This window comes from Chiloscyllium punctatum, chromosome 4, assembly GCF_047496795.1.
Source record: "Chiloscyllium punctatum isolate Juve2018m chromosome 4, sChiPun1.3, whole genome shotgun sequence".
In the NCBI taxonomy this organism is placed as follows: domain Eukaryota; kingdom Metazoa; phylum Chordata; class Chondrichthyes; order Orectolobiformes; family Hemiscylliidae; genus Chiloscyllium; species Chiloscyllium punctatum.
The window spans coordinates 92,724,876-92,735,588 of record NC_092742.1 but is presented as its reverse complement, the minus strand read 5'-3'; the positions used below and the strand labels follow the sequence as shown (position 1 = coordinate 92,735,588).

Below are 10,713 nucleotides of genomic sequence, written 5' to 3'. Positions count from 1 at the left end.
CAACAAATTCGAATTCGGCCAATCAGCTTAAATTATGCCCCAAGATACCAAACACCAATCGCATTTGAATTTTAATGCTTCAATGACATCAAACCAATGGGACGATCCAATGTTTTGGGGTATAAAAATTGGGTATTTTGAACAGTTAGCCAGAGCAGCAAAGAGCACCAACAGACTGCGCCTGCAGAATTGCTCTCTGAAAGGTACCTTTTCATATGAAATTTGTGAAGCAGAAGACCGAAGACAGAAAGATACTGCAGAATCGACAGCTGACTGGTTTTGAAATTTGAAGTTTTGTAAAACTTAATTGGGGTTTTTCTTTTCGGATCACTATATTGTTGTAAAGTGGGAGGTAGGTAAATTGATCAGACAAAGGAGATTTACAGCGGAGATAGTTGTTGTTTACTTTTTTTAAACTTGGAGTTAAAGAATAAACTGTTATTTTTTTCTTTAAGTAGTGGGATTTGGCAGTTCTTTGTTACTCATACTTAAACAGATTATGAGACAATGTGAGCTTTTCTGTGTGTCTGGTTAAATTAGCAGAAAGGTTTACCCCCGTGTTGTAACAATATCCTTCTCCACAGTAAACACTGATGCAAAAAACTTGTTTAGCAGTTCCCCCATTTCCTGCAGTTCCACACACCGGTGGCCTTGTTGATCTTTAATGGGCCCTATTTTTTGCTTAGTTACCCTTTTGTCCTTAATGTATTTATAAAATCCCTTTGTATTCTCCTTAGCCCTATTTGTCAAAGCTATCTCACGTCCTCTTTTTAGCCCTCCTGATTCTCCTCTTAAGTGTACTCCTACTGCCTTTATACTCTCCTAAGGATTCACTCAATCCCTGCTGTCGATACCTGGCATTTGCTTCCTTCTTTTTCTTGACCAAAACCTCAATTTCTTTAGTCATCCAGCATTCCCTATACCTACCAGCTTGCCCTTCACCCTAACAGGAACATACTAACTCTAGACTCTTGTTAACCATTTTTGAAGGCTTCCCATTTTCCAGCTGTCCCTTTACCTGCGGACCTCTACCGCATCTAATACTGTCAAAATTGGCCTTCTTCCAGTTTTTTTAGATCTTGTCTATCCTTTTCCATCACTATTTTAAAACTAATAGAATTATGATGACTGGCCCCAAAGTGCTCCCCCATTGACACCTCAGTCACCTGCCCTGCCTTATTTCCCAAGAGCAGGTCACATTTTGCACCTTCTCTAGTAGGTACATCCACATACTGAACCAGAAAATTTTCTTAACAAATTCCTCTCCATCCAAGCCTTTAACACTTTGGCAGTCCCAGTCTATGTTTAGAAAGTTACACCCTATTATTCTTACAAATAACTGAGAGCTCCTTATAAATGTTCCCACTATTAGGGAGTTTATCGTACAATCCCATTAAGGTGATCATCGCTTTCTTATTTCTCAGTTCTACACCAACAACTTCTCTGGACATACTCTCAGTAATATCCTCTCTAACTACAGCCATAATGTTATCCCTATCAAAAGCTTTTGTCCCTCCTCCCGCTCCTCTCCTTATTATAGCATCTAACCCTGGAACATTAAGCTGCCAGTCCTGTCCATCCCTGAGCCACATCTCTGTAATTGCTATGATATCCCAGTCCCATGTTCCCAATCAAGCCCTAAGCTCATCTGCTTTACCTGTTAGGACTCTTGCATTGAAATAATGTTCGAGCAAAAGATTATTCTAGCAAAAAGGGTGGATAGAGTGGTCAACAGGACTTCAAATTAGAAAGTTGGGGGGGGGGGGGGCAGGAATGATAAAACTCCAAGAAGTATAATAACCAATAGGAAGCAAAACTTCAAGTTAGCATCTATGGGAGTGGATTCTGCATTGAACAATATGAAAAGCATGAAAAGAAAGGAGAACTCAGGAAAGGTCATTAAAGTCTCCAGCACACAAAATGGGACACAATGTTTGGAAAGATAAGGAGTCAAACTTAAAATATATTGGATAAATGAATAACAATGAGAAGAGGGATGGTCAATACAGGACTGAAGGTGTTGGTATCTGAATGCGTGCAGTATAAGGAATAAGGTAAATGAGCTGGTGGCGCAGATCAAAATTGGCAGGTATAGTGTGGTGGGCATCACGGAGACGTGGCTACAAGGGGAATTGGATTGGGAGCTAATTATCCAAAGATATATGTCCCATCAAAAAGACAGACAGGTGGGCAGAAGGGGTGGGGTTGCCTTCTTAGTAAAAAAAAGAAATTAAATCAATAGCAATAAATGAAATAGGGTCACATGGTGTGGGTAGAGTTGAGGAACCGCAAAGCTAAAAAGAAATGGGAGTTATCTACAGGTTTCCAAACAGTAGTCAGGATTGGAGAAAAAGATATACCAAGAGATAGAAAAGGCTTGGAAGAAAGGCAAGTTTAGAGTGACGATGGGGGAATTCAATATGCAGGTGGACTGGGTAAATCAAGTTTGTAGTGGAATGCAAGAAAAGGAATTTGTGAAATGTCTACTAGATGGCTTTTTGGAGCAGCTTGTGGTGGAGCTCTCTAGGGAACTGGATTTACTATTGGACAATGAGATAGACTTGATAAGGGTGCTTAAGGTGAAGGAACACTTAGGAGGCAGTGACCACAATATGATAGAATTTATTCTGCAATTTGAGAGGGAGGACGTGGAATCAAATGTAACTGTATTGCAGTTGAATAAAGGCAAGTACAGAGGCATGAGGGAGGAGCTGACCAAAACTGACTGGGAGATGAACCGAGCAGGAAAGACAATAGAACAACAATGGCAGGAGTTTCTGGGAGTAATTCAGCAGATGCAGCAAAAATTCATCCTGTAGAAAAAGAAGCATATCAAAGTGAGATGAGCCAACCATGGCTCACCAGGGAGGTCGGGGCAGTATAAAAGCAAAATAGATAATGTGATGAAGGGCATTGGGAAGTCAGAGGACTGGGAAGCCTTCGAAGACCAACAGAGGACAATGAAGAAAGAAATAAGGAGACAGAAGGTTAAATATTAGGGTAAACTAGCTAGTAGTATTAGAGAAGATTGCAAGAGTTTCTTTAGATATATTGTTAGGACATGGCAGTGATCTTCTCTGTTAATTAAACCAAACACCCAGAAAAGCTCACCTCACCTCGTAATCTGTTAAAATATGTGGGCGACAGAGAACTTGCAAATTCCACTATTTAAAGAAAATAATCTCAATTTATTCTTTAACTCCAAAAGTGAATATTAAGCAACTATTCACAACTCTAAGCCTCCCTTTCTCTTAACTGCTTATTACCTGCCTCCAACTCTATAACAATATACTGTTCCAATAAAACCCTTACTAAAATTACATCAACTTAATTTCAAAACCGTACAGCGGCTGTCGTCTGCGGTGTCTGTCATCTTCCAACTGAAGTTCTCCCTAGGTTGTCTTCTTTCTTTTTACTGTGAAGATGTTTTGTATGAAAGCATACCTTTCATAGAGAGTATTCCAACCTTTTGGGACTGTTTCTCTTGATGGCAGTTACACTGTCGATGGCAGTTACTCAGTTACTTTCAAAATGCCTTTTTTTTTATGCCCCCAACATCGGATCGTGTCATTTGTTCAATGATGGCAAAAACAATAAATTCAAACTCGATTGGGTTTTAGTATCCTGTGGCATAATTTAAAGTAATTGGTTAAATTCAAATTGTTGTCAAAACAGCAACCAACTCAGGTATCTACTTCACAGCCAAATATTACATTTTTTAAAATTTTCCAGTACACTCTGGGACTGCTAGTTAGTTATATGACAGGTGTTTATAAGCTTTCACTGCAGAACAGTATTCACTCTCACTTAAAGGTATAGTACGTGCTTTCAACTTCATAACAATATAAAGGGTAGAAGAGAGGTAAAAGTGGACATTGGGTAGTGGAAAATGATGCTGGAGAAATGGTAATGGGGAACAAAGAAATGGCTGAGGAATTGAATGAGTACTTTGCATCAGTCTTCATGGTGGAAGACACAACTAATATTCTAAAAATTCAAGAGAGTTGGAGGCCAGAAATGACTATGGTGGTTATCACCCAGGAGAAGGTGCAAGAAAAACTGAAAGGTCTGAACGTGGACAAACCACCTGGATCAGATGGGCTACACTCTGGAGTTCTAAAGGAGATAGCTGAAAAGGATTAGAAGAGTCTTTAGTAGTGATCTTCCTGGTATCAATGAAGTCAGGGCGGGTCCCAGAGCTCTGGAAAATTGTTTCAGAAGGGAGGAAGGCAAAAGGCGGGACATTACAGGCCGATTAGCCTGACCTGTCATTGTTAAGATTTTGGAGTCCATTCTGAAGGATGAGATTTCTGCATACTTGCAAGTGCACAGCAAGATCGGGCAAAGTCAGCATCGGGTTTCATCTGGGGAGGTCATGCTTTACAAATCTGTTAGAGTTCTTTGAGGAGGTAACTAGTAGGTTAGATCAAGGAGAGCCAATGGATGTTCTCTATCTAGACCTATCTATTAAGGTTCCACACAGAAGGCTGCTGAGTAAGATAAAGGCCCATAGTGCCAGAGGCAACTTACTAGCATGGATTGAAGATTGGCTCTCTGGCAAAAAGGCAGAGAGTGGGGATAAAAGAGTCCTTCTTAGGATGGAAGCCGGTGACAAGTGGTATATTCCACAAGGGTCAGTGTTGGGAATCACAACTTTTCACTTTATACATTAATGATTTGGTTGAAGGAATTGAGGGCATTCTGGCTAAATTTGCAGATGATACAAACATAGGTGTAGGTGTAGGGGTAGGTAGTATTGAGGAGGCAGGGAGGCTGCAGAAATATTTTAACAGGTGAGGAGAGTTGGCTAAGAAGTGGTAGATGAAATACAATGTGGGAAAGTGTGAGATCATGCATTTTGGTGGGAAGAAGAGAGGCATGGACTATTTTTAAAATATGGACAAAATTTAGAAATCTGGAGTACAATGGGATTTGGGAGTCCTAGTCCAGGATGCTTTTAAGGTAAACATGCAGATTGAGTCGTTAATTACGAAGGCAAATACAAATATTGTCATTCACCTCAAGAGGATACAATATAAAAACAGGGATGTACTTCTGAGGCTTTATAAGGCTTTGGTCAGACCATATTTAGAGTATTATGAGCAAATTTGGGCCCCATAACTATTGAAGGATGTACTGGCCCTGGAGGGGGTCCAGATGAGGTTCACAAGAATGATCTCAGGAATGAAAAGCTTAACAAATCAGGTATGTTTGAGGACTCTGGAATTATACTAGAAGTTCAGAAGGATGACCGGGGATCTCACTGAAACTTACAGAATACTGAACGGTCTGAGCAGAGTGGACATTAATAAGATGTATTCATTGGCAGGAGAGACAAGGACCCGAGCTCACAGCCTTAGAGTAAAGGGAAGACCCTTTAGAATGGAGATAAGGAGAAACTTCTTTAGCCAGGGAGTGGCGAATCTGTGGAATTCATTGCTACAGAGGACTGTGGACACCAGGCCACTGAATATATTTTAAGACAGAGATAGATAATTTCTTAATTGCAAAGGAAATCAAAGGTTATGGGAAGAAAGTGGGAAAATGGGCTTAAAAAACCTATAGCCATGATCAAATGGCAGAGCAGACGTGATGGGCTAAATGGCCTAATTTCTGCTCCTACGGTCTTATGGAAATCCAGCACGAACACATCAGTAGTAAGTGTTTGCAACTTGAGGAACTTCGGATCTGAGTTGAGATAGAATCCAAGCTACAAACCATATCGGGGCAGGGAGAGCGGTCACACTCATCAGACTAGATCACTTGAAATTGGTTTGTGATTGTGGCAATAGGCTATGATTGCAGGTGAGGCAGGTATAAGGACCTGGGGATTGCAGCTGAGGATCCTCAGCTCCTACAATTGTTGAACAGTTGTAAAGTTTTTGCAAGCTGTGCAGGCAAGATTGGAGACTTTAGGGAGGATGAATGAACTAACCATGGCACTTTGGTACAAAACCATTAGAGGAAGCACTAAGGATGGCAAGGGCACAAAATGAACTCTGGGAAGGGGATATGAATTTCCATCACCAAGAGTGGCTTGGCAGTGGAACTACTGATTGAGCAGGTTGGGTCTTAAGGATGAGGGAACCAACAAGACGGTAAAACATATTTGAACTCATCCTTACCAATCTGCCAGCTGCAGGTATATATCTGTCCATGACCACTGCATAGTCCTCGTGGAGATGATATCCCACCTTCTAATTCAGAATACCCTCCATCGTGTTGTGTAGTGGATCGAACAGCTCAAAACTGGGCATCCATGAGATGCTAGGAGAAAGTGAGGACTGCAGACGCTGGAGATCAGAGCTGAAAAATGTGAAGTCGCAGCATGGAGGATTTGGTCGTGTCTTCTCTTCTTTCAATTCCAAAAGTAAAGGTGTGGCCAAAGGAACCTCCCATTCCAGGTAGTAGAACAAATCAAGGATGAAACTGGGTAGTTCATCAATCTCAAGGCCTGAATGCATGGGGAAGAGTATGACATCCTGAATGTCTATTGTCCCCCGGCGCACCCTCTTAAATTCTAAAATAATCCTGGATCCTTGCGCATCCAGTCACCCACATACGACAATTTCTAAATTAATGGCTTTTGGAGCGTGCCGTACACTCATAGGAGTAGATTTTAACTGTCTCATGGACTCTGAGGTAGACAGGACACCAAGGGGTCTCTTGAGTATCTTCCTGCAATCTAAACAGCTAGCGGACTTGTGCGGGGTTTGGGCCTGTTGGATGTGTGGAGATGTCTCTGTCCTGGGAATTTTATCTTTGACTCCAAACCGCACAAATGCCACACGAGAATTGATCTTTCTTTTCCACTGCTCTGTTTGGATTTGGCGTTGTCTTGCAGGATTGGGAACATAGCTATGCGGCAGTGTACTTGGATGTCAAGATGAAGGATAATGGCATAGACACGCAACACTGGTGCATGGACCCATTTCTTTTGAAGGAAAGTAAATTTATAGAATATCTCAAAAGGGAGCTCGGGGCCTTCTGGGACATCAATTCGGGTCCGGCTAGTAATCCGTCGGTGCTTTGGGAGACCGCCGAGGCATACTGAAGAGGTTTGATTATCTCATATTTAGCAACTAGGAAAAGGCAGAGAGAGGAACAGCAACGGATGCTTGAGGCCTGGCTAAAAGCAGCCGAATTGGCATATTATGACAGAGCTGAAAAATGTGTTGCTGGAAAAGCGCAGGTCAGGCAGCATCCAAGGAGCAGGAGAATCGACATTTCGGGCATAAGCCCTTCTTCAGGAATGAGGAAGGTGTGCCAAGCAGGCTAAGATAAAAGGTAGGGAGGAGCGTTGGGAATGCGATAGGTGGAAGGAGGTTAAGGTGAGGGTGATAGGCCAGGAAGAAGATTGCAGGTCAAGAAAGCAGTGCTGAGTCTGACGGTTGGGACTGAGATAAGGTGGGGGGAGGGGAAATGAGGAAGCTGGAGAAATCTTCATTCATCCCTTGTGGTTGGATTCCTGAAGAAGGGTTTATGCCCGAAACGTCGATTCTCCTGCTCCTTGGATGCTGCCTGACTTGCTGCGCTTTTCCAGCAACACATTTTCAGCTCTGATCTCCAGCATCTGCAGTCCTCACTTTCTCCTGGCGATGGAGGAGGCCAAGGACCTGCATGTCCTTGGTGGAGTGGGAGGGGGAGTTAAAGTGTTCAGCCACGAGGCAGTTGGGTTGGTTGGTGCAGGTGGAGGCCAAGGACCTGCATGTCCTTGGTGGAGTGGGAGGGGGAGTTAAAGTGTTCAGCCACGAGGCAGTTGGGTTGGTTGGTGCAGGTGTCCCAGAGGTGTTCTCTGAAACGTTCCGCAAGTAGGCGGCCTGTCTCCCCAGTGTAGAGGAGGTCAGATCGGGTGCAGCAGATGCAGTAAATGATGCGTGTGGAGGTGCAGGTGAATTTGTGACGGATATAGAAGGATCCCTTGGGGCTTTGGAGGGATGTGAGGGGGGAGGTGTGGGCGCAAGTTTTGCATTTCTTGCGGTTGCAGGGGAAGGTGCTGGGAGTGGAGGTTGGGTTGGTGTGGGGGTGTGGACCTGACGAGGGAGTCACGGAGGGAGTGGTCTTTCCGGAACGCTGATAGTGGAGGGAAATATATCCTTGGTGGTGGGGTATGTTTCCAAACAGTCTGTTTCATCATTGGGGAGACAGGCCACCTACTTGCGGAACGTTTCAGGGAACACCTCTGGGACAGCTGCACCAACCAACCCAACCGCCCCTGTGGCTGAACACTTTAACTCCCCCTCCCACTCCGTCAAGGACATGCAAGTCCTTGGCCTCTTCCATTGCCAGAACATGGCAACACAACGCCTGGAGGAAGAGCGCCTCATCTTCCGCCTAGGAACCCTCCAAACACAACGGATGAATGCAGATTTCTCAGCTTCCTCATTTCTCCTCCCCCCCCACCTTATCTCAGTCCCAACCCTCGGACTCAGCACCGCCTTCTTGACCTGCAATCTTTTTCCTGACCTCTCCGCCCCTACCCCCTCCCCGGCCTATCACCCTCACCTTAACCTCCTTCCACCAATCGCATTCCCAATGCCCCTCCCCCAAGTCCCTCCTCCCTACCTTTTATCTTAGCCTGCTTGGCACACCTTCCGCATTCCTGAAGAAGGGCTTATGCCCGAAACGTCAATTCTCCTGCTCCTTGGATGCTGCCTGACCTGCTGCGCTTTTCCAGCAACACATTTTTCAGCTCTGATCTCCAGCATCTGCAGTCCTCACTTTCTCCTATATTATAACAGACCATTGGTCAAGCTGCAGAGGGTCACAGGTCTCTGGGCTGCTCTGAATTCAGTGCTTATGCAGGCGGCGAAGAGAGAGGCTCTCCTTTGCAATGCAAAGGTTATTTGAATACTGGGTTAAACCAGGTAGATATGGCTAGGAAGAAAAATGCTCCGCAGTACATTGTGTCCATTAGAGAGAAAACCGGTGCTATTACTCAGGAGTTGAAAAAGATTGATGTCATATCTCAGAAATTTTATGCGGAGTTATACCAATCGGAGGGCTGTCAGGATGGGGTAGCAAGAACGGAATCCTTTTTCGAGAACTTGGACCTTCCTGACATAAAAGCCTCCATTTTAAATGCGCCCCTATAACAACACAGGAGGTGCAAGAGATGGTAAGACAGCTCCAAAGTGGCAAAGCACCTGGCCCAGACATGTTTCCGAGTGAGTTCTACAAGCAGTTCATAAACATGTCGGCTGAGCCAATCCAAAGAATTAGCCTCCATTCATATAACCAGGACTGCCTTCCACCCTCTCTTAGGGAGGCTAATATCTCCCTAATTTGAAAGAAAGGAAAAGACCCTGAGGACTGTGCCTCATATAGAACAATCTTGTTGCTGAATGCAAATTTTAAAATCATGTCAAAGATGCTGGCCTTGAGATTGAAAAAAGGGACTGCCCACTATTATAAAGGAAAACCACAAGGGCTTCATTCAGGGCCGTAGCTCTTCCAATAATATTAGGAGGGTGGGGAATATAGTGCAGGTATGCCAGCAGAGGTTGATTCCAGGTTTGGTGGTCTCCTTAGACTCAGAAAAGGCATTTGATCGGGTAGATTGGCCGCATCGTTTTGGTGACCTAGAACACTTTAGTGCTGGGGGGAGGTGGCTTTCACTAAGTGGGTGGCTGTTCTATATAGTGATCCCAAGGCGGCAATTCTTATGACTGGCATTAAGTTGCATCATTTTAGCATTGGGAAAAGCAGCCAACAAGGGTGCCCTCTCTCGCCGCTATTATTTGCCTTAGTAATTGAACTGTTGACAGAGACCATTCAGAAGGACCCTGAAATAGTGGCTCCAAAGTTAGGAATGGGAGAACACAAAATTATGCCGATGATGTTCTCCTACTTATGGCTAGTCCAGAAAAGTCTGTACCCTGATTAATATAAAAAATTAAACTATTCGGCAGTTTCTCGGGATTTGGAATAAACTTTACAAAGTCGGAAGCTATGCCTGTGGGAGGCTTGGTGGGAGTGCATGACCTGGAAGATGGAACACAGTTTCCCTTTCAATGGTCGCAAAAAAGTTTTCTTTATCTGGGTATTTTTATTAGCTGTACAGAGCTAACTTTATGCAATTGCTTGATAGGAAAGGACAGAATCTACAGAGTTGGGAGGGGTTACCAATACCTTGGTTAGGCCAAATAGCTTCGATTAAAATTAACGTTCTTCCTCGGCTACCACATCCTATGAGAATGCTCCCGCTGCTGATGCCCAGACAGGTATTGCGGAGGTTAAATGGCTGGCTTGGGGCCTTAATGATCAGGGATCGATATGGATTGACATCAAGGCTTCTCATGTAAGGTGTCCCCTCATTAATTTATTGTTTATGGAGAGGATGAAACCCATGGCTGAGCATTGTAAAAGCCTGATTATCTTAAACATGGTCAAAGAGTGGAGAATAATGCAACAGGGTGAGGGAAATTCATATAAGACCTTACCATTCACCCCTTTGGTTGAGCCCCAGGATTTAAGCTGGGGTCAATGGACTTTGGCTTTGAGGCATGGGAGGTCAAGGGAGTCTCCTGTTTGGGAGATTTATTTGAGGGAGAGGTCCTGATGTCTTTTGACCAATTAAATCACAAATATGGGTTGGATTAGTGGTGCTGGAAGAGCACAGCAGTTCAGGCAGCATCCAACGAGCAGCGAAATCGACGTTTCGGGCAAAAGCCCTTCATCAGGAATCCTGATGAAGGGCTTTTGCCCGAAACG

General features: G+C 44.0%; 1 long non-coding RNA gene across 1 annotated transcript in view; it reads right to left on the bottom strand.

Moving 5' to 3' along the window:
* The window catches only part of LOC140476535 (uncharacterized), a 94,205-nt gene that overhangs the window by 78,664 nt on the left and 4,828 nt on the right, over positions 1 to 10,713 (bottom strand). The window contains exon 2 of the long non-coding RNA XR_011960503.1: positions 6,126 to 6,454. This is a non-coding gene — a long non-coding RNA (uncharacterized lncRNA). The remainder of the gene's footprint in view (positions 1 to 6,125; positions 6,455 to 10,713) is intronic.